General features: G+C 40.7%; 1 protein-coding gene across 1 annotated transcript in view; it reads right to left on the bottom strand.

Moving 5' to 3' along the window:
• Window positions 1-25,648, bottom strand: part of tox3 (TOX high mobility group box family member 3) — a 220,292-nt gene that overhangs the window by 75,720 nt on the left and 118,924 nt on the right. The gene's annotated exons all lie outside the window — the stretch shown is intronic.

Here is a 25,648-nt window from a genome sequence, read left to right as displayed (position 1 = left end):
ATTTATTTTTATTGAGTGGTCCGACTCCCCACTGCCCCCCAGACCTAGCTCTGGTCCATAGCTAATGCTAATTTGCATTAATGCTATGCTACTCTCGACTTCCTGCACTCGCATGAAATGCAGACCAGCCTCTCGACTGCAGCGAAAATAAAAATAACGTTTTCACTACTTACCAAAACAAACTTGTGTGATTAAAAAGCCTACTTTCTGCGGTAGACGCGCTCTGCATGAGCCACACGTATAAAATGCACTTTTTGGCCAGAAATGGATTTGTTTTTCACCGGAAGAAAAATACTTTTAGTTTACTCCACTGCGCCCTCTTCCGATATTGCCAAGAATAAACCTCATAGACAAGATCATTCCTTCCGGTGAAAAAAAATCCCTTTCTGGCCAAAAAGTGCATTTTATACACGTGGTCGGGGGCTACCGCGGAAAGTAGGTTTTGTAATCACACAGACCGTCTTTGTATTGGTGAGTAGTGAAAACGTTCTTTTTATTTTCGCTACAGTCGAGAGGCTGGTCTGCATTTCATGTGAGCGCAGGAAGACGAGAGTAGCATACAGTAGCTCTAATGCAAAGGCCTAATGCCTGTTATGGACCAGAGCTACCCCAGACCCCTGCCAAATGACCAGAACTACTTAATATTCACCAAAACCAGACCAGAACTCCCACCACAGGACTCAGGCAATCAATTTGTACTTTTGCAAACACAATATTAATGGCAAGTATTTCCAAAAATCTGAACTAACCCTTAATGCCTTGCAGATTGTGTCATGCTATTAATGTATAATAGCGTACTGTAGGCTATGCCACACTAAATAAATAAGTCTCACCATTTGAGGAAACAGTGGATGAAATTTTCTGACATAGGAAAGTGATTAATCCAACATATTTTCCCCTCAGTAATCAATAAAGCTCTGGTGGATGAAATCATGCCATGTCCATTACTCCATTTCCAATTCCGATGTAGGCTAGTGCATGCATGGGACAGTGGAGGATGTGTATCCAAAGGAATCTACACAATCACCTCAGTGATCAATAAAGCTCTGATCAAAACGATTGAATATTCCAGCATCATCCTTTTACTTCGGCTACGGTAAGTGAGCGATTGTTCAGTAGAAAGGGCTTATATTATAATGTCCATTCCAAGTTTTATTAGCCTTTGGTTGTGAGGTTGAACTCTATATAAATTAACTTATTTCTCATTATACGTGAGTGTAGTCTATACTTATAAGGCTCAATCAGTTCATCCATTGCAAGATGGATTTGCTTGTCAAAATAAGCAGATCTACAAGTTCACGCGGTGCATTGCGGAGCACCACGTTGTAAGCTTGGAGATCTGTGCATTTTGCAGTTTATGACATTTTTCACCTGACGTTAGATATTTCCCGTTGCCTTATATGACGTGAAATGGGGCAAATGAACTTGAATGAGAACACACTTGTGATTTTACGCCAGCTGCCAACCGTAAGTGAAATACACCTGTGATTCGCACATATCAGGGACATATACGTACCCCTCTGTGAATTGCACATTGTTTTTTGGTTCTACCGTTACAAAACCAAAAATCATGGTAATTGAAATATGACTTTAAACTAGCGACTGAAAGTGTGAAGTATTTATAACAATAATTACTAAGGCAATAAAAGCAAGTGTAAAGTCTGGTCAAATCCCCATTGCAATGGTGTGGTAATTGTTCTACAGCTAGCAGGAGGGGAAATAGCGACACATGGCTTCATTTTAAAAACGGAATGTTTCCCGTCTAGGGAGGGGCTCCCTTGGACCTTTCCACGTGACGGGGCAGTGGCTCTACTCTTGAGTCCCCCACGGATGACTGTACTTCTCACCTATCTCTAAGGAAGAGGTCAGCCATCCGTCTGATAAAACTAATTTTGTCGATTGTATCCGCGATCTTATTCTTTCGGTCATTTACCCAATACCACAGCTCTGTATATCGAGAGCTTTGCCTTCTGGCTCAAGTGGCTCAACTCTCTTTTTGTCACAACAGTGTGGTACAGCGAATGCAATACCGTTCCTGCTGCACCATTATTGTCCGGCAGATCTCCCACTCCTTCCTCATTACTTGTGAACAAGACCCAGAGATACTTAAAACTCCTTCATCAACATATTTGTGTCATTGTTGGGACAGATACTGGCCTATAGGTGGAATTCAATGCAAGACATGTGATAAACAAACTTCATTGATTTCGATATCATGAGGCAAAGAGGACTTGTTTTGTGACTACACTCCTGTATTCACTTGATGGATTCAAGTTATTTCGTAAAGAGGAGGCATTAAGGAGGCATTCTCATTTTTCCTGACTGCAGATTCTGTTTCTTTTCCTGGTTGTTTGTTAATTATGTTTGATCCTTACCTGACATTACATTGATTTGGTAGTGCACGCACAGTTCATTTTTCTTGCACTTCAATTCTCTACTGTAATGATAAATGTGAATAGGTGCAGTCACTATGCCAAATTAATACCCGTTTCAAGCACTCCTGCAACGAGAACAAGGATTATTTCTTTCTGAACAACATAATGATCACACTGAATTATGCAATATCAAACATACATCATACGGCCCCATGTAGGGACACAGCTGTCACAGATAGTGAATTAAATTTAATGGTGATACATGATATCACTCTGATACTGCCTGTATGTGTATTGATAATAGGATGCACACATGGCATGTACACAAACAAGTATTGTTTTTTCAGGATAATAAGCATAGATATATATAAACACTAGATGGCTCAAGGCGGAGTTTCTGACGTCGTTCACCCGGCAGCCATCTTACATCGGGGATACAGTACAGTATGTTCAATGGCAGCTCAAACAGAAACAGTCATAACTCGCTCTAATCTTGACGGATTTACAAACGGGTTGGTTTATTACAAACGTTGTCAACGTGGCTATGATTCAGGACGCTTATCTGCTTCATTTATTTATTTTATATGAACGTCGTATAAAAGCATATAAGTATGCGGACGTCTCTGACGTTTATAACAAACCAAACCGTTTGAAAATCGGTTGAAAATTGAGCAAGTTATGGTCATTTAAGAGTACATGCCCCATAGACCCAATGTTATGTGTCCCGAGGTAAGATGGCCGCCACGTAACGACGTCGCTCTCCATTGGCCAACAGCGCGGGTGAGCTATCTAGAGTTTATATATATCTATGATAATAAGTGGTGCTCATAAAAAAAGGAAATACTGGATAGGAATGAAAAAGCACAAATGCATACTTTGTGCGTATTGTCTGTAAATAGCAACATTGAATGTACTGCAGGCTACTAATGATAAATGTGAATACAGGAAGACAAATTCATACTTGATTCAGGCACTCCTGCAAAGATAACATTCATATTTTCTGGATAACAGAAATATAAAAATAAATATATAAATAATAATAATCACACTGACTGAATAATGTAATCCTAACATACTGTACAGCACTACAGCACATTGCATTATGCAAAGATGTGTTTATCGTTAGCTGTAGTTTGGGAGTGTTTGATGGCTAAATTATCACGCAAATTGTGGCTGCAGTCAGTGGTAGAAAGTAACTAATACCGATCAAGCTCACAACGCATCGCACTGTGACACGTTGTGAGCTTGTAGATCTGCTATTTTTAATACATTTTGGACATATTACAATTTGTGAAATGGGACGTTCTGCATCATGAATACTTTTGGTACTTTAAGTATATTTTGATGCCAATACTTTAATTAAATCTTTATTTAATACCAGACTTTTTACCTGCTTTTTTGATGAATTGAACAAGGTGGACCCTCTTGTAAACAATAATGCTTAATTGGGTTGTCCACTCACAGTTAACAGTCTTTGTATTGAGTTTGTGCTTGAAATGTACTGTAATTCTGCAAACTGTTAATAAATATTTCAATCAATCAATCAATCAATGCTGCCATGCAGCAAACAGGTTGGCAGTATTGATACTTTTACTTAAGTAAAACATGTGAGTACTTTTTACACCACTGGCTGCAGTGTAGAACGACAAAACAAGGTGTTTATGAGTACACTGAAAAGTGACTAACATGGTGCAACTTCCATATCCTAACGTGTAGCATAATTAAATGTATGGATATTTGAAGAACATTGTGAGCACAGCATTTTGGCAAGAACGAGGACAAGCTCAGGGTACAAGTAAGCTGTTTATGAGTTATAGAGAGAGTGAGTTTAATGGCTGGCAAAGATAAACTGAGAATTGAGCCAATTTCATGCTGGCTGAGCCAATTATACTGGGAATAAGATGGGTACAATAGTCAATGGCCTCTTTTGATGTTTATGTTGATGGAAAAACACTGACACACACCAGTAACGATGCAACAGGTACTAAGTTACTAAGCTCTTTTCTTCTGGCTGGGCCATAAGCATGGGGTATATTTTTTAACCATTTAAAACAGTGGTTCTCAACCTTTGGGTCCCCACATGATTTTGGGGGGTCCGCAGCTGACAGTGAAGGGAATTTAACAATGTTTAAGACCTTTTAAATACCTACAAAAAAGACCATTACTGCATCAAAAGTAATTAACAAACTATACCATAAAAACTGGTCAAACATTGGCCAAATTGACAAATAATATAAGAAAGAAGCAAACATTTTGAAAATAGCCGATCCGTTGCGAGGCGTGAGCTTGTAGATCAGCTATTTTCACAATATTTATCTGTGGAACCGAGTCAAACTAAATGTAATGCCTCAAGTCCTTACAAATCCAAGTAGTAGAATCTTTAAATCTTTTTGTGGTTTGTAATTTTTACAGACACAAAACACATATGTCAGAACATTCTGTGCCACTGGTTTCTGAATCATCAGATTAATTTAAAGTGCTTGTCTAGACAGGGTCGCTAGTTCAATTATGATTATTTTGGGGGGATCGCAGCCTGAAAAGGTTGAGAACCACTTAATCCTATTAATATACTTCATTGAACAGGGGATCCCAGAGGTCGATTCTTGGTCACCTCTTTTTTTCCCTCTACACCAAATGTATTTGTTGAAAATAGCTTACCAAGCTCACAACACATCACAATACACTTATTTTCACAGAATGTTTGCTTATATTTTGGTCAAATGTTAGCTTATTATGACATGTCCAGAATAAGGACGCTAGGGTTCATGTGGTTAAATGTACGTAACACCCATATGATTATGAGTATTAAAAGATGGTTGTCTACGCACTACATTTACCTTTCTCTTTGCTATGACATTTTCTGTCATGCAGACATACTGTACAGTACAAACAAACTCTGTTGGCCCTTTGGCCATGCTACTATAACTATAGCGAATTACATACAGTACAAACAAACTCTGTTCTAGATGGCTGGCCCTTTGGCCATGCTACTATAACTAGCGAATTGTGATAATGACAGTGCAATTTACACTTAATATACAACATGGCTAGTGTATTATCAATCCATGAAACATTAAGAAAGTGAATGTAGACTTATTGGGATGACTTTGATGCCTGTCAATTTCAATATTGTGTTACACTCTTGTTGTTGACGTTGTTTAAGGTAATTCCAATCATAAATAATCACAGATATATAAGCAGCTTAGAAAGGATGAGAGTAAATTAAAAGTAAACACTATAACATAAATGGAAAAGGAGGATTAGCTTGATAGACGTACACAGGTTCCCCTTACAATAAGTGAGGCAACAATAAAGGACGTAAACGATGCTTAAACGGTCAAACCTAACCATATTCCTAACCTTAACCTCAGTAAAACAAATACAAGAATACAAGAAGCGCCCCACCGATCGGTCGGTGTGAGGTCGGCAGAAAAAAAACGAGGGCGACTCGGATTTGCGCCAACCTCTCCGGTTACTCTCGCAGAGACTCTTGGGTAGTGAAGTTAAAGACGTTGGCTGACATGTTATTTGTGGCTGACATGTTATTTGTGGCTGACATGTTATTTCGTATAGGTGTCCCACACCTATACGTAGTGCTGCTTTACCCAGTACCTCTTTCAACCTGGCATTTCTATTATAGGAATGTCATTATGGGTGAAAACCTTCACAAATCTTCAAGAAAAAAACTATGTTTTCAGGTGGGGGTCTGCGGCCAAAAATGTATCAATTTAGGGGTCGTCCTTGTCCTTGACATGAAAAGGTTTGAGAACCAATGGCTTATCCTTAGGTGGTTAAACAGGTGCGATATCATGAACACAGTGTGTGATTACTGATGGGGGTGCTGTAGCAGCATCTGGGGGAGAATAGTGCAGTTGGGTGAGTGCCCCTTTTTTATGTGCGCACGTTTTCCCGAATCAGATCTACAAGCTCATAGCGCACGCAAAGAGTGTGCGCTATGAGCTATTGGCTATTTGAATAGCCAAAGTAAAATATGGTTAAAGTGGTTAAAATGATTGTGACGCTATATTAACAAATGTATAGCTTTATGTTATGTTTATGTTGTCATCTGGAAGTTTGGTGATTTTCCTGTTTTATTGATAGAATTTAAAGTCTTGTGTTAGTAACACCTGGCTTCCCTGTGCATTCTTTAGCTATGGATAGCAAGTTACTGGGTGTGCAGTTTGTGAACAAAGCGTTAGCTTTACAAGTGGGCGCGCGCACACACACACACACACACACACACACACACACACACACACACACACACACACACACACACACACACACACACACACACACACACACACACACACAAATGTCACTTCACAAACACTTACTGAAAGTGCTATGGAGCTTGGTACACGTACTGGTACGGCATCAGCAATCAGCACGCTTTGTTTTTCCACTGGCATGATGAGAAATTGCCAAAGACTGCAATTCTTTTCATAGCACCTTTTTTTTGCTACTCCAGAGACATATGCAGACATTTGTGATTTCTTTTTTTTTTGGTTCTCGGAAACCGTTGGTCCGGTCAAATTGCCATTCGGTGGCGGAGCACACACCTCTGGGTCATATGACACACACACACACACACACACACACACACACACACACACACACACACACACACACACACACACACACACACACACACACACACACACACACACACACACACACACACACACACACACACACACACACACACACACACACACACACACACACACACACACACACACACACACACACACACACACACCAGGTTTGAGACAGTTTGTTTGGTCGGACGCTTTCCGAGTTATGCCGGGGATAGACAGATAGAGTCTGTCAGAGTCAAAAGTACCTGCTCCATCCCCGAGCATTTGCTGACCTGTATGCACATGGCAGAATGACCTGAGCTGTGAATTGGTCGACATTCGTGGGGGCAGAGTGCCCTAGATCCTTTTGGCACCATGCTGTTCAAAATAAATCATGGTCATCAAAGGTGAAATAGCTTTTTTTATTTTTTTTAATAAGTAATATTGTGGAAATGCAAGGTTTTCACCTGACCCCAGTGGCATGTTCCATCTACTTTATGTTCACTAAACCATGTCCCCCGAAGCTAAAAGATAGGGAGAAAGGTAGGGTGTATGCGTGGGAAATACAACCCTACATTTTGCTTAGAACAGGAGATGGAAGTACACTGTAAAAAAATACCCAGGATGATTCTCTGAGGAAAGACTATATTGTCTCTGTCGGGTGGAAAGGAAACCTCATATATCCAAAACGGTAACTTGTCAGTATTCAAATAAAGAAATTGCAAAAGGAGCAGATCTACAAGCTCAAAACACGTCGCTTTACACCGCAATCAAGCTTGTGGATCTGCCATGTTTGATACTTTAGTGTGACGCTGTAGTATGATCAGTAAGGCATTAATTTATGAAAAAACACATAAAGTTAAAATATGGAAATAAGAGGTTTCAGCCGACAGCAACAATATCTTCCAGTCTATGTGATATCACTGCTATAAACATCCAGCTAATTTGGATGTATAGGTTTTGTGGTGCCTTTATCTGAGCCATTGTCAACTGGAGCAGCTCCAGGCTCTGTGAGCAAATCAAGTCTCAGATAAGAGTGGTGGTTTATAGCTGGGAGCGAAAGTTACCCTTGTCCTAGAGAGGCCGTACAGATTATATTGGTCATTATCATTATGTATAACTTCAGCAAATGAATGGCTCTTTAAAATCCCCTTTTAAACTGGATATTAATTAATTTCAGTCTGACAGTCCCCACTCATAGTGGGGTGTCGTTTTTTATTGAAAACAACGTCTGTTGACAATTTTTCCTCAGAATATAAAATATGTTTTATTGTGGTTTTAGAGTATATGGGCCCTATTTTGCGTGTCTTAAGTACCAGGTCTTATGACTTAACTTAAGACCTGGAGGCGTGGTCAATGCTGTTTGGCCACTCAGAATAGCCAAATGGCATTGATCACGCCTCCAGGTCTTAAGTTAAGTAATAAGACCTGGTACTTAAGACACGCATAATAGGACCCTATAACTCAACAGATAAATCGTGGTACTATAATAATGCTGCTTGTTAGGGGCTCGATTACCTCTTGGGCCGGTAACCGGAAGGCTCGCCCCAAAAACACGTTTAGGAATAAGGTTAGGCATATAGTTTTACTGAGGTTACATTTAGGAATTCCTGGTGGCGACCATTCCGAGGTCGCCGGATTTGTCTTGCACATGCATAAATCACACAACATTGTAACAACTAGAATATATATATATATATATATATATATATATATATATATATATATATGGGTCGTTGTGAGTAAATGTCTATGTATTTTGCGTTTCCTAAATCATAAAAGACTTTCTAAGAACATATATATCAATTTGGGGGTCTTTGGCACAAAAAAGTTTCCGTGTAGTATACGACCCCAGTGTATCCACTTGACCAAGTCATGGCTGCATGGAAATGAACTGCCAACCTGTCAGTGTCAGGACTGCCACTCTGGGTGTTCAGAGTATTAACACAACAAAAGCTCTGGGTCCTTTGAACACAGCAGCCTCTCTCAGCTGTAAAGCTGAAGCTACGTTTTAAGTTATCAGTTGGCGCAGTGTGTGTGCTGAGAGAAATGCTGTGTTGCTGCATGATGCTGAGTCAAATTCAAACACAAGGTGCTGCGTTGTTCGAAGATTTAGATTTTGTTTTGCCTACAACAATAGGCCTATATTTCTTTCACACAATCAAATGCTTTATGGTCATCATGATTCACTAGGATCCTGGATGGCTTGATTCTAGGCTTAAAGAGGTAGTGTCGTGATCTTTTAGCCCCAAATAACATGATCATCATGTACTATGATTATACTAGGAGAAAGATTTATTTTTCAAAGAAAGTGTTAAAATATTGTTTTTTATGTGTACACGCCCACAAGTTCATTACGTATTGGTTTGCCTGGTGGGTGGTGATGGGTGGTGAACACTGGTGATCCACCTGAACTAGCTGTAGTTGTATGATAAAGGGGGAGGGGTTAATGGAGGGGATGTCATGCGTATGTATTGTGATGTCACTGGATCACTGTCATTTTGATTGGGCACTTTTGACCTGAGCCTCGATTGGGCCTTTTGAGAAACAGAAAATACACAGGGAAGACATATTTGAATATTCTAAACCATGGGGGTCTATGAGAGTAATGTTAACTCCATAGACACATACAAAACAGAAAATGTACAAAAACACAGCAGTCCATCTTTAAAATAATTGATATAAATATTTTTGGATATATATAAAATATATATATAAAATGAATGGGGTCTGGAACCAGAAAATGCCCACCACTGCTATGCCCTAATTACCTAATAGACAGTGCAGTGTATTTTGTTGTAACCTGCAGGTTTTTCCAAAAGTGCATACTCTTCTCCCCAATTAACCCTCATGTCCTGCAGCTGCAGTGCAACCCAAGCCCTAGGTAGGCCACCCACCCAGCCTGGCAAAGCCAAAATGCACTCCTCCGAGTGCCTTTTCTAGTTGTTGTGTAATACTTTTGATTGATTGAATACTTTATTAGTCATCAGAAATAAACAGTTCGAGGTACAGTCAGGCATTTAGGCTAAAAGCACAACATGAAAGAGTTCTGCGGTGGTTCTATATGTATTAAATTCACCAACATACAAATAACACAATAAACATGTCATCAACAAACAATTAAGGGATGGTGTCATTTTGGTGGCAGAATAGTAGAATGAGAATTTTGTTCTATAAATGGGTAGCATCAGATCGTTGTTGCTAGATGGAGAGAAAATAATCTAGCAGCACACTCTAAACAAAACATTATAGTACACTGACTAGCACATAAGGAGCACCCTCCCATGAGGTGATGTTGCATGCAGGTGAAAGACAACATTAATCATAAAGATGAACACGTTAAACGTTACCACTGCTTCATCAACTTTCCCGAAGCTGTCTGTGTCGGTGTCCCAACCACAGACGCTCGGACATCGGCCAGCACTACAGTATAATCTGTGAGTAGCAGTTTACAGTATGCTGGTTTATTGCCTCAGCCGGTCAGTTGACCCACGTTATGAAGAGTTGTCTGAATCTGAAGTGGTCATTTTAGTTATTATGAAGAAAAATTGTTCTAATAAACTTGTGAGAAATGCACACAATGTACAAATTGTAATGTAGCTAATTAATCTCCTTAGGTAAGTCAAGATGGCTTTACATACAGGCAGAAAAATGCACGTGAGGCACGCACGCACACGCACACGCACACACACACACACCACACACACACACACACACACACACACACACACACACACACACACACACACACACACGAAGTGAGCAGCACTGATTCTAATTCAAGGTGGTTTATATTGGATGTTTGGTGAGAGAGAGAGAGAGAGAGAGAGAGAGAGAGAGAGAGAGAGAGCTGCGTGTAGTATTATTTGGGTCTTTCCGTTATTTATTTCTCTCTTTAATGTTGTTTGGCTGATGTGCAGCTGGAGGAGCAGAATTAATTTCCTTTCTGATGGTTGTGTATCAGTGTCTCATGCAGGATGAATTATGCCTCACATCACGTGTCATTTCCTCTCGCCTGGCGACGCAAGGAACCTTTTGGTAACCTGAAAACAAATTATCTTGTGTTGGCCCACGTTCAAATTCAATTAAATCCGCACACAGAGTAATTATATCGAGGTACAAAAGAGTAATAAATGTGAAAAAAAATTAATTAACCTAGTAATCTTTATTTATCCCCCCTTCCCCTCCCCATATTAAGTAGCCTATATGTGACAATGTGGCAAATTACTGCTGTGGTATATTTGATAAAGTCTCGCTGACTAACACCACTGTGTTAGAAATATGGAATGTTTGTTCTTATTCTTATCAATCTTGTCATAATACGGCATGTTTAGATGCAAGCTCAGGTACTTGTCATGCTCAGAGTTATTGTGATTGCCATCGCAGTCACCCGTGGAGAAAATGTGCGAGCTGCAGCTAAATTGGGTGTGGGGGGAAACTTGTGAATTGTCATGCGTTGATCAAATGTTATGCTGTATAATATGGGTGCTAGAGCTGCAGTCTGCAGTGTTTCATTGTATACTCATACAATCAGTCAACTCATAAACAAGTCCTCGTAAACATCATGAACTTGGTGTTGTATTGAATCATAGCCTTTGTGTGGGCTGTCATTTGAAATTTAATTAATTACTTTGATAATCAAGAATTGAAAGAATCAAGAGAAGTTTGTCAGTGAAACATTGGTTGGACAATGGACATATTTGTTTTAATGAAATTCTAGATCTTAAGTTAAAAGTACAGGAAGGTATGATAGGAAGGCTTAATTTAAGAAAGTTGAGCAGCTGCATATGATTGAACACAGTTTTTGTATTATTTTGTTTATTGCACTTTCATGTACAGTATACGGAATGGATTTTCCTTTTCAGTCAGTGTGAGTATAATATAACAGTACTTGTTTGTCGTACCAAAAGAGTAGCGTCTACCTCCTCCAGGTTAAAACATTTCAATACTCATACAATACGTTGTTTATCTCAATTACTGGAACAATTCACCTGCATCCAAGAAGGCAGTTTTACATTATTGGTCTGTATTCCAAAGTCTGTAAACCTAAAAACTGTTCTTAACACAAAGAGCTCATTTTCTCTCTCTATCTTGTTTCCTGTCTCTCTCTCACCGTATCTGATTAAAGCATTAAAAAACAAAAAAGTGAGTGCTCTCATGGTAAGGGTCGCCACACACATCAAGTGTCAATACGCGGAGGTGGCCAGAAATATGCTTTAGTGTGTGCGTGGTGTCTAGACGGTGTGTAGCCTACAAATCAAAAAGTTATCTCATGGCTGTGTCCTGTAAAGCCCCCTGATGTGCCATACCCTAGGTCAGGGGTACCCACACATTTATGACGTGAGATCTACTTTCAAAATGACGAGCTCAACAAGATCTACCCACTGAAATAATAATTGTACCATTGCTGAAAATAGTTTAAATATATAATGTACCTGGGGGGGCTTAGGAATAGGGAATAAATGCCCAATGCATTCTCAATAGCAATAGCACAAACTTTGGCATGCTACTAGTCCTACATACTTACACCTAGAAACCCCATTCAAACCTATTTAGGTTCATCTTACGGTGGACATGTTTGCCTGAAAAGAAATGTTTCATAGTTTTAGAAATATAGTGATTTCAAATTTGAGAAATTCACAATGGGGCTCAATGGCAGATATTGGCACGTCAAAAAATCACTTTCACCTAGGAACTCCATTCACACATTTTATAATTCAGCTTACTGTGGAGACACATGCTGGAACTTTTTACTTTGAAATGATTTGTAGTTTCTGAGTTATTTAACTTAAACGCCCAATGCATTCTCAATGGCAATAGCACAAACGTTGGCATGCTACTAGTCCTGGCCTAGGTGGAGTTTGTGAAAGGGCCTTTCTGTGTGGAATTTGCATGTTCTCCCTGTGTCCCCTAGGATAGGTACACTCACAAAAAACATGCAGTAATCCTGGTCTCTATACTGCCTCCCCCTGGTCAGCCTGATGGAGGGGAAAGGAACTGTTTGTTACAACGTGTTCCTTCTACGGCGCGTTACGTCCTACCAAGAAAACTGTCAGATTAAAGGAAGCGGCCTGCTCACTCCTCATGCATTGAAGGAAATGAAATGAAATGAAATCTATATTTACCCAGGGTATCTGGGCTAAGCTCAAGAACTTGTTTCCAGCCAGGCCCTGCTCATAGAACACATTTCATCGTAGTGGTTCAATGCCTTGTTCAAGGGCACTTCAGCGGTGGTAATTTTAACGTGTCGGACGGCTGATTCGAACTAGGAACCTTCCGGTATCAAGACCGCGCCGCTATCCGTTCGGCCACCGCTGCCACAGGAAGCATGAGCTCATGCAGTTCAGGGCTCTCCCCAGGTTGGCAGAGGAGTAGCGCACCTGCACCGGGTGAAAAATAGGGTTCCAAAATCATGGGATAAAAATGTAGGGAGAAAGAAAAGCATGATGCGTGTTTGTTGTTTGAACCTCAAGCTCTAATCTTATTTTAGCACCATAAGCATAGATATAAAAATCTAGATCCAATCCAATCCACTGTATTTATATAGCACATTTTACAACATTTTTACGGGGCGGCTGTGGCTCAGGAGGTAGAGCAGGTCGTCCAATGATCCATGGGTCGGCGGTTCGAATCCCGGCTCCTCCTGTCTACATGTCGAAGTGTCCTTGGGCAAGACACTGAACCCCAAATTGCTCCCGATGTGCTGGTTGGTGCCTTGCATGGCTTCCGCTGCAATCGGTGTATGAATGTGTGTGTGAATGGGTGAATGTAATGCACAATCTATGTAAAGCGCCTTGGATAAAGGCGCTATATAAATGCACCATTTACCATTTACCATTTACAACGCAAGGTTAACAAAGTGCTGTACAGGTAAATAAAAACTAAATCCACTAGCTAAGGCACAGACAAGCAACAGCAAGAAAAACACACAAAAACACATAGATGCCTCATTGGCTGCTGAAGTTCATTGGAGCGACTTGTATCCACCTGTAAGGTGGAAGTGCGGAAAGCATGCTCTGCCGCTGCCACTCAAGTGACTACTGGCAATCACAGAGCGTCTTTTCCGGAACTTGGCATGACAAAACAAATGTTTCCATTGCCTCTGATTGGCCTACCGAATGTCCCTTTCTGTGCACATGCCGCTGCGTGCGGCACAGAAGCTTGCCTCCTCTCGAGATACAGACGCCCCAGAGCCAAAGCAGGCGTCTACCTTTCAGCTTCATAAGTCTGGAGACTTCAACAGGTTTTTTTTAACACCTTTTAGATATCCCGACATTTTATGTAGTCGGTGTAGTAGTCAGGACAACGTTTGGAGGAGTACAGTATGTTTCTCATATTCTGCTAATACTTGTGCAGACATTTGGTCCTCACAAGTATAGTAATTCTCTCACACACGCACGCACGCACGCACGCACGCACGCACGCACGCACGCATGCACGCACACATGTGACAAATGTAATGTCTATACAATGTGGCCTGCAGCTAGACACAGAGCTAACGTAAACACTCCCCCTCCTGTGTGACCAGCTCAGAGTCATTCTTAATCCTTCCATTTCCCTGTTGGACACATTTACAAAAAGCCGGTGATTACAGTTAGACTGTATAATCGTCACAAACGGAACCCTGCTGGTTTCCATATTATGAAGAGGATCTTTCCAAAAGCGAGACATTTAGATAAGCGGTGCTACAGGCACATTATACTCAGCTGGGATATTTAATGATCCACTAACATAGATCTGACCTTAACTTTGACTTTTTTTTAATGTTGCCCTTCTAGATCAAATTATTATTTTTTATTTTTTACTAATTAAAACATTTTTGTCCCTGATCCACACTTCCCAGGGTACTGGTACTTGAACACCCTGTTTAATAGACACTACATGCTACTAATTATACTGAGAAATGTAAAGCTTGTTACCCTGTTGTAGCAATGCTAGAGGAAATGAATGGGATCAAAAACCAGATACTGGCTAGCTGATACCAGTAACCATTCATAGCATTATCAGCCAACCAGTATCTGGCTAGCTGATAAAAAAAGAAAATTATAAAGTTACTGACAGGCCAATATCATTTGTTTCCATAAGCTTCCAGTGTACATTTCACAGACGTTTAACTATTTGACCAGTAGCACCTTGGGAAGTGTGAAGTATAACATTTTGAACTAACCTTTTAACCTTTTTATTTTATATTATAAACCACTTATCTCCATATTAAGCTGTTATTTCTTAAATTAATGTCCCACTTGACCATACTATAGCTACAGAGTCACAAAGCAGATCTACAAGCTCGAAATGCAAAATTTGACTCCTGAAAAGTACGTTTTGGAGGTTTCCACCAAACATAGACAATATTATATAGTATATGCTGAAACCGGGTCCCAATCTGGTCTTTAACATCTTCCAGCATAATAAAGGTGCAGAGTGCACACTTCCAAGTATATTAGAGGAACTGCATTGCATACATGTGGCTGCTTCCATCGCTAAATCAGACAAACATGTGAATTTCAATCTGGCATGCTTGTTCTGCAACGCCACCATGTTCATGTCTGCTCACTCACACCCTGTTCACATATGCTACACTACAGTGCTGTGAGCATCAGTTTGCATGTACTGTATACACATATGATCCGTCATCAAGGCAGTATGTCAAAACAAACAGCTGTAAAAATAACATAAGTGCGTTCTATCTGACGACAGCACTAATCAACTAGGCAATTTCCGCAGTACCGTTAAAATGTTTGGCATTGCATCAAGTGAACGTGGGTTATGTGGTGTTTGAAGTGGGAAAATAAATGATTTGGTGCATTACATGCTGTTTGAATAATGGCAGCTAAAAGCGAAGAAAAGGCTGCACACTCATAGGAGCCACAATGCAGGATAATTTATTGAAAACAAACGTCTCCACCTGGAAAGGTCTTCTACACATGGATTGATTGATGAATAAAGACAGCTGACACAGATGAGTTAAAATATACAAAATTGGGGAATTTGAATACACTGCCCGATCACTTAAAATATGCTTTGATTAGAATCTGGAAAAATATGCAGGGGCACCTTTTCTGAAAGTGTCACTGTGTCATTCTGTGGTGTTGTTTTTCTTTAAAGTGGCTAACAAACAGACAAATGGACAAAAATCATTAGGCATACTATTTCTTTTACAGTAGAAAGTCAGAAATAAAGAATAAATACAATGTTACAGTATCTGAGATACTATAAAGCATAAATACAATGTTACAGTATCTGAGATACTGTAACATTGTATTTATCCTTTATTTCTGACCGTAACAGTGAGAGAGAGACAGGAAAGGCAGGCGAGACAGAGGGGATGACATCCAGGAAAGAGGATTCAAAACCAGGCCAGCTGCGGGAAACAGTACAGTAACCTTATTTATGAGGTATGCACTCTTAACCGGTCAAACACCAGGAATTCTAATGAGTAGACCTATGTCTTTCTGTCCGTCTGACGGCGAGCAAATAATCTCTGCTACCGCTGTGGACTCTCTCTTTGTCTTTCCCCTGTGTTTCGCCCTGCAGGTGGACAGGGTTTTGGGTTTAGGTTTAGCTGGTCCCATCCATCTGCCACAAATTTGAATCACACATCGAGGGGAAAATATCACTGTTTAAGATGAAACTTGCTTTTGTCGACCAAATTGGTCTCATTACAGTCACTTGACACTGTCAAACAAGGTTTTGATCCATTTTGATCATGACGTTTGCATGTAATTGCGCTTTCAAGAATGCCTATTTCTTATAACAAATGCTGTTGAACGCAATCAAACCCCCCCCCCCCCCCCCCCCCATCACCAAATTATTTAATCTACTTTCAGAATAAAACAAATTGTAACGAGGTAGGTTGTCCTCTCTGTTCTACGTGTCTGTCTCGTGTCTGTCTCTCTCTCTCTCTCTCTCTCTCTCTCTCTCTCTCTCTCTCTCTCTCTCTCTCTCTCTCTCTCTCTCTCCTCCCATCCATTGTGTTGAGTGTTTTGTCGTGCCCTTGGGGGCATTGCCTCTATTACAAGTCGGTAATGATGAGTGAGATTAAAGATTAAAGGAAAACTATAGCACCCCATTCCCCTCCATTGCTATGTTTTCATACTGCTCATGATTGTATGGACATTTTCACTGCTGAATTACATGTGCCTCCTCCCGGTTTACGTAAGAACATTAATACCATCAGTCTATCACTACAAAACCACAATTTTGAAATACATGAAGGCATTCTTGTACTCATACACCAAGTCATACAAGCATGTTATCTCCACACATGGTCTTTCATGTTGGCTTACGTTCTTTTCATTTGAATCAAAGTGCCCTATTTGTCTGTTTAGCATGCATACTGTATCATGTAGAATTGTAACATGCTAAGTGTAAGTACAGGATAATTTATTATAATTAATGTATAAGCTTGGCCTTGGTTGTGAGGTAGGCCTAGACATGCTGGATACATTTTAAGGATTTACTTGAAACAAAATGCTTTTGTTGACCGTTTATACTAGGCTTTATGTGTAATCAAGATAATGCGTTCTTTTTTGCAGCCTTGTGCTTTTTGCAGCCTTGTACAGCCTGTTTCTTAAAAAAAAGAAACAGGCTGCATGCATACTGACAAATCTACAGGATACTTCATTATTATTGCTCTCAATTAAAACCTGTCCTCAGCAGCATTAGTGATCTTAGCGCTCGTCATTCATACTAATTAGCACTCGCCTTCGGTGCTTCATGCTGGAATTTCAATATCCCATTAAGCGATTCAGAGATATGCCCTTGATTGACACTCTCTTACACCCGGGAAGTAATTACATTATATGCTTCAGTTTTTCTCTTAATAATTTCTTGTTTCACAAGGCTTTTTCAGCGGTTTATGCATGTAAATCATCTCTTTCTCACCAGGACTGCTGTATGCACATTATTGTCCAAATCAAAGAGCACAACTAGGCTCACGCAGCTTCACTGTAGGCTACCTACCGCACTATGGACTTTATGAGTACAACTTTTGTGATCAGGCTAACAGTTGTTTGATAATACATTAGTAATTTTTACTACATCTACTGTAATTCTCAAATGTTTTGAGAACCAAGGACCGCCACATTGATATGTATTTATTTGGCCACGACCCCCCCCATCTGAAAATGTTTTGTGCCAGGGGCACAAACACTTGATGTATAAGCTTATGAAATGTCAGGGAAATGTCAGTTTAATGTTTTTTTGTTGTTTCATAAACACATAGGCTAAAAAATACAGTGCACTCCAATCATAAAGGAAGTTGATGCATTGATTTTCATTTTCAATTATCATTATCATTATTATTACATTGCACTCTTTAAAAGGTAGCTAATTCACTACAGTGCAAAGATTATTTGGAAAACGCATCTATTAGCTTTTGTCAGAACATTGATTATGCCAGAAAAGTTTGACTCGAGAAAACAAACATTATACATTTCTCCCAGAGCATGGCATATTTTCTAAATTGTGGTGTAATGAGTTGTTTGTGCCCATGTCCCAGGGGTAATGATTAATAGTTATACTTGCCTTTTGCAAAACACAATCAGTTATTCTGCGATAACATGTCATGCTAATACTCTAACCACATCTTTGTGTTTGTCCAATACACTGGGAAGAGGAGAAATTGTTCACAGGGTAATTGTCACCTTATCACACAAAGAAAAGGTTAAATGTCACCTGCTCTATTATACATAGCAGTGAGAGTGGATCAAAACAACATCATTCTGGCCAAAGAAATAGAAGGTAAACTCAATTATGTGTGTTACACTAAAATGTGAATACAAAAACTGCTACTTTGAGGACGAAACCATGAAAAGCATGACCACTTTGAGGACGAAACCATGAACAGCAAGACTTGTTTACACCAGCAGTTTCGAAATGTAGCTGTCCGTGCTCTTTTGAAAGCGATTTGAAGGAGTCAAGGGATTCACATTTCTTAATGGCTGTTGGTAGGGCGTTCTACATGTTAGTGGCATAGGAGTGAAATTGTTTAAATCCATTGTTTGAGCCGAATCTGGGTTGGACGTGGTTTGTTGAACTCCCTCTGGTGTTGTGAGTGTGGATTTGTTGACGTTAAGGAAGTATTTAGACAGGTACATGGGAATCTTGGTGGTGTAGCGAATCTTGTAGACCAGGCCCATTGCAAGATGCTGTGTCGTTGTTGGTAGGAATAAACACAGAAGCACACGGAAGGAACTGGACTAAAAAAGGGGCCAAACCATGTTCCTGTTTCTACACAAAAAAGAAAGTGGTGCCCCCAGAAGTAAAAACAAAGTTTTTTTTTTTTTTTTTACCGAATGAGTTCCCAGATTGGCGCTTGTCACGGGGCAACCCATGCCCTAGCTCTGGTCCATAGACTTCTCTGGGACTATCAAGCCTCTGCGCACGCATCACAGGCTGAAAAGCCTGTAGTCTTCTCTTCAGTAAAAATAAAAAGTATAGGCTACACTTTCACTACTCACCAATACAAAGACAACTTTGTGGAGTTGAAACTTTCCCTAGTGGGGACACTCTGAGCCCCCCGCCTCATGTCTAAAATACACAACAGTGCCTCCCACGTTCCAGAGCCGAATAACACCCAATGAGCACGCAGTGTAATGTGTAATGGGGTCCTCTGACATGTGGGGTAGTAGTGAGTTGGTGCTGTGATGGCGCCGCGAAAGATTTAAAAAAAATTACACCTGTGTGAAGTGAGGGGCATCATCATCGTACATCATCATACATCATCTCATTCCGGCCAATCAGAATTTGCGTCCTCACCTTCGTCTTCAATGTTTGTGTTTACACGAACACTCTCATTGTCAATGACATTTAATGTTTGTGTAGGACAATTTTAAATGTTTGTGTTAGCACATGCTGGAAATAGGAGGGGATATCGGCCCTCAATAATGAAGAAGTGGTGTAATGGGGGGGGGGGGGGGGTGATGGTAAACAGTGAACCCGAAGAAATAGTGACAGAGGGGGATTCATCTCTTCCTCACATGTGTCTGCTAATGACAGTAATAATGCGGGATACCTTTGTGGCATCAAAGAGGAGCTATTCCATTTGATCCAATCTGACCACTCTCTCTAATGGCTGTCACTGGCTATATTCTTATGTTTATATCATGGGTTTAGAGAGGACTCCTCATAAATATGGATGACCCCGGCAATGCTCAAGCCTGGAAATAAATGCACTGGCACTGCTTGAGGGCTTGTTTGCCTTGAGACTCAATTCTAGATCAACATATTGCCCCCTCGCATATACTGTAACTGTGTTAGTGCTGCGGGGCTTAAGCCTACACTTCAATCCAAACATCGCTTCAAATGTAATGGAGACCTTTTCTGTCAAAGGTAGAAGCTGAATTGGGCACAGAGGCCCGTTGTCAGGTAAAATCCTCATTTTGGTCCCTAAGGGAAAAACCTGTTTAACTTTTGAAATGAAAATGTTTACTTGGTCTGTGGAACTTGAGTGAGATGCATGACTATTGGATCCATGACACTGCTATTCAAAATATAAATTGGGGAGGGGCTCAGCCAGTTACACACACACACACACACACACACACACACACACACACACACACACACACACACACACACACACACACACACACACACACACACACACACACACACACACACACACACACACACACACACACACACACACACACACACACACACACAGATCCTAGACACAAAAAAGCTTGAGAGCTACTGGTTTAGAAGGCAATTGTAAAATGGGCCTCAGGTCTTATAGTGGGTTAAGTGGTTAATTAACTACTGTAGGTAGTGATTAGTGAACTTTGTTGATGATGTTCTGATGGCTATGTAGGTTGTTGTTCACCAATGTGGATGTGCTGCTCTGAGTGCAAACAGATGATACACTGACTGCAAGGGCCACCGACCATGAACGCACAATCATTTTACAGCAACATTAAAATAACTGCATTTTCTCTTACATGGTCCAATAACTGAAGAAAGGATCTTGATTTGTTTTCCCCCATGGCTTCAAATCTCATTTTACGGCACCAGATATTATGTGCAAACCAATTCCAAATCCACTTTTCCAGTCTACTCTTCCATTATCACAATAACATCAGACGCCATCTTTATGATGGCTGAATGTTCAAATACATAAAAACGAAAATAATAATACAGACTCGGAATGGTGGTGTTGCCAGATCTCTGGCGGCCGTTGTCTTTGAATTAAATGTCAACACAGGTGTAAAACAGAATGTAACCTCATATTCTCGTTGAATATAAATGTGTCATTTGCCGATACATATGAGTCTGCACTGGAGGAAAGAAGAGAGAAGCTCATCTCCGCGCTCGTAAATTAACTGAGGGGCCTGTCCGTGTTTGAGTGACACGTCTTTGATTTGTGGCGGTAGTTAATTTCAATCCAAATCCTCCACGCTGTAATTTCTCCTCAACTTCCTTGCCAGCCGGCCACTCTGACATGTTAGTGTCATGGCTGAGGAGCTTGAGGACACTGCTGCTGAGAGGGAGGAAGCTGACGCTGTTGGCCAGGAAAACCTCATATCTCCATATTTATTTTTTGTAAATGTATTGCGCCTTCACCATGCAGGAGTGTTGCACAAACGTAGTAAAAAATAGCTGATACAAGCTCACAATGCATATCGATGCAACGTGTTGTGAGCTTGCAGATCAGCTATTTTCACAATTTTAATAATAATAAAAAGTAACAGTTTGGCAGACATATATGCCATTTTCACCTGACAGTGATGAATCAGTCTAAAACCAGCTGGCAGTGGTAGAAGATTCACTTAGATATTTTTTTGAGTGGTGCAACCACTCCCTTACGGAGCTATGTGTATGGGTAGCTGGCTGGCTGGCTGGGTGGGTGCCTGGTTGGGTATGAGCACGAAAACAGCATGGTTGTTTTTCACCACCTGTGCGCAACCTAACGCACACACAAACACACACGCACGTATTAACTGTATATATGATGCTTTTGGGTTTGCCAGTACAGTACAGTGACAGTACAGTACAGTACAGTACAGTAGAGGGTACAGTAGAGGAACTGCCACACGGTAACTCTGTCATTTCTCAACTGTTTCGGACGCGGGGCGGCACGCCTCATCCTCACGGTGGCGCTATAACAGGCCAAATCATGTTTTACCTGTAACTGCATCGATCTGTGTACAACTGTGTATGCACACTCCCTAGAGGCCAAGGAAAAAACTTTGCCCTGCATTTTTCGCATCTGCCTGTTATAGCGCCACCATGAGACTGATTTTTACAAAGCATTTCTTTACATCCATACATCACGCAAATCAGTATACACTATCTATCATAAATACTCCTATCCTCCTGGTGGAGATACTTTTTCTAGTTATGTTTTGTTGTTGTCACTGATGTTTTGTGTGTGACTGCTGCAGGGGTGAAAGCCCAAGACAAATTTCCCTTGTGGACAATAACGTTTACCATGACCTTGGCAACATGATACAGGATTTAGCTAAAAAGATGCAAATTTCCATCCGTAGTACTCCCCAACATAGAAAAGTTAAACAGATAGAATGCAATTTAACCAATACATCAATACAATCAGACACCCGAATAATACAAAGGGTTAAATGTCAAAATGATTGACTGGGCTGGCTTTGTAATACACCGCAAGTATACACTGCAGAATGTCAAACTGCCAATCTAACAGATATGAGCTTTCAGTCAGCTAACTACTCAGACAAATTGCTTTTGCAGCTCAGTGACACCCACTTTACTCAATTTCCAGTAGCAATTTTGGTGCAATGTAATTGATTCCCACAGTAATTACATCAGAACAACTGCAGTGTTGTGAATTGACTCCCGCGTCTCTACTGGTGGAGAGTCATATTAAAGCCATTAAGAACTGAGATCGATTCTGCTAAGGCCGGGGCTCCATTGAATGTGTTGCGTCGCGTAGTGTTTGGACGACGTCAAAAGATTACCGGGGCAAATGGGTGACGCCGTCCAGATGCCGTCCAACCTGGGCTTCCATATTAACACCTCAACAGTGCCAGAGGCTGATCACCTCCATGCCACGCCCCATTGATGAAATAATTTGTTCAAATTGAATGTAGCCCAGACCAAGTATTGACTGCATACATTAATATACTTTTCAGATGGTCAATATTCTAATTTGTTGAGATATGTTTTTTTGATTTTCATGAGCTGTACGCCATAATCATCAAGATTAAAACTCCTGATCGCCAGGATTAATTAATCTATTTATCGCTCATTGCCACGGTTTGTCCCCTTTCAACCCTTATTTTGAAGAGCTAAATATCCGTAACCGGATGTTACAATGACGTAATGCTGTGTGTGGTGTCTTGACCGGTTGTTGTTCTCTCGCTCGCTGCAGAAAAAACCCAACCGCGAGTATCACAGCGCCTGCTGTCGGCCATTGAAAGACCTTGTTTTCACCAGAAACTACATTCATTGCACCGATTTGGAGATACAGGCCATTGAAAGCAGCACATAGAGTGCAAGTGGATGCGCGCGCATCTTCAAAATGGCCGCGTCCACTGTCACACTTTACACTGGGATGCTAAGAAGAGACAGCTATCGATGCGATCCGATCAAAACATGGAAGAATATAAAGCCTAGAAAACGTAGGCTACGCTGTTGGCGGGCTGCCAGACAAAAGTTAATCTACGCTTCTGACGGGCTCCGTGTTAATTGTGTGAATTAAAAAATAAATAAATACTTTTCCCACCACTGTACAGAAGTCAATCTAAGCAGCATGAATTGGCATGTGTTTCTGGCAAGTGGACCGGTTTGAAAATAAATTCATTACTCATTATTTCATCAAAAGAATCCATTACGATTAGAAACATGGTGCAATTTGTTCAATCTGAAGTAGTAATTAAGAATTTACAGTAGCAGGAGAGGAGAGGAGAGGAGAGGAGAGGAGAGGAGAGGAGAAGAGAAGAGAAGAGAAGAGAAGAGAAGAGAAGAGAAGAGAAGAGAAGAGAAGAGAAGAGAAGAGAAGAGAAGAGAAGAGAAGAGAAGAGAAGAGAAGAGAAGAGAAGAGAAGAGAAGAGAAGAGGGATTTTGGGGAAGTTTTAAGATGTTTTTTATTTTTTTCAGAAAATGAAATACACTGGTATAGAGCCCTGAGGGACTCCACTCGTATACCATATGGGGTTTAAGTAGTTAATAGACAATCCATTTACTTATAAACACATATTGAGGACAATTACAATACAGTGCCTTTTGTATTCACAGCGACACACACACACACACACACACACACACACACACACACACACACACACACACACACACACACACACACACACACACACACACACACACACACACACACACACACACACACACACACACACACACACACACACACACACACACACACACATTTTAACCATTTATTTATGTCCACACAAAGGGTATGCATACAAGGACACAAATATTATAGGTGCATTAGAGTTACATTTGCAAAGTCATGGCATGTGTTTTCATGATACAACAGGCATGTCACACAGTACTCTATGGGTATAAGTAACACACACACACACACACACACAAGCTTGACATAATTGCCATTCTTCCTCTCTATTCTATCTGGGCTACATCAATCTGTGTTGCAGCCAGGGCTGTCAGAGCGGTGTCACAGCAGCACAACAGTGCAAAGCCAGGCTTCTGGTATCAGGCTTTGTCAAGTGGTGGAGCTAACCACAAGATGCCAGTGAGGAGGAGGAGGAGGATCACAGAAACTGGTTCTGGCCAAAAAAAAGACTCAATCTTTCTCTTTACACCGTGTCACCTGATAGGTTTACCGTAAAGACTCAATCTTTCTCTTTACACTGTGTCACCTGATAGGTTTACCGTAAAGACTCAATCTTTCTCTTTACACCGTGTCACCCGATAGGTTTACCGTAAAGACTCAATCTTTCTCTTTACACCGTGTCACCTGATAGGTTTACCGTAAAACCTAGACTTAAGCACCAGGTCCCCATATATAGGCTGACAGTAACACATTGATTGCTGTGTTGACTGTGTGTGTGTGTGTGTGTGTGTGTGTGTGTGTGTGTGTGTGTGTGCAAATGTGGGTCACATTGTAATTGATGGTGTATTCCATAAAGCATAATATCGTTGCCCTAGGGCAGGAAAATTAATGCCCTACTTGATCATACTGCAGCGTCACACTGTAGCCAATTTGAGAACCCATCGTCAAAAACATAAAGGAAAAACAGCACCCTCTTTTCCTTTGAATTTGACGGAGTCAACGATCTGTCTGGAGAGACTACACAGTATAGCAGATCTGCAGGCTTGAGCTTGTAAGATCTGCTATTCTTGAATCTGAATCCCGAAAAGTAACAGTTTTGGACATAATGAGGTTAATTCAAGTTAATGTTATGTAAAGGAACCATATTCAGACAATATTAAAATAATCGTGTTCAAACGCTATCAAGAGCACGAGTCTACATGCAGTCGGCAAAACAACGAAAGAATAAAGGGTACACTGTGAATATAAAACAGAAATCACATCTTGGGGATGGGTGGGGAAGATGGTTTGAAGGGGAGAGACAATATTTCACTGGGTGAAATAGGTGCAGGCAATCTGCCTTTGGAGTGGGGAAGGCTGCAGTGTTTTATAATGGAAGAAATTCAATGTGACATGTCGAGAATGAATTGCTCAGTCAACCAGAAATATCCCTTGTTCTAATGGCTTGGGACATTCAG

This window comes from Electrona antarctica, assembly GCF_951216825.1.
Source record: "Electrona antarctica genome assembly, chromosome: 3".
Lineage (NCBI taxonomy): Eukaryota > Metazoa > Chordata > Actinopteri > Myctophiformes > Myctophidae > Electrona > Electrona antarctica.
The sequence above is the reverse complement of the archived record's forward strand: the minus strand, read 5'-3'. Positions and strand labels throughout refer to the sequence as shown.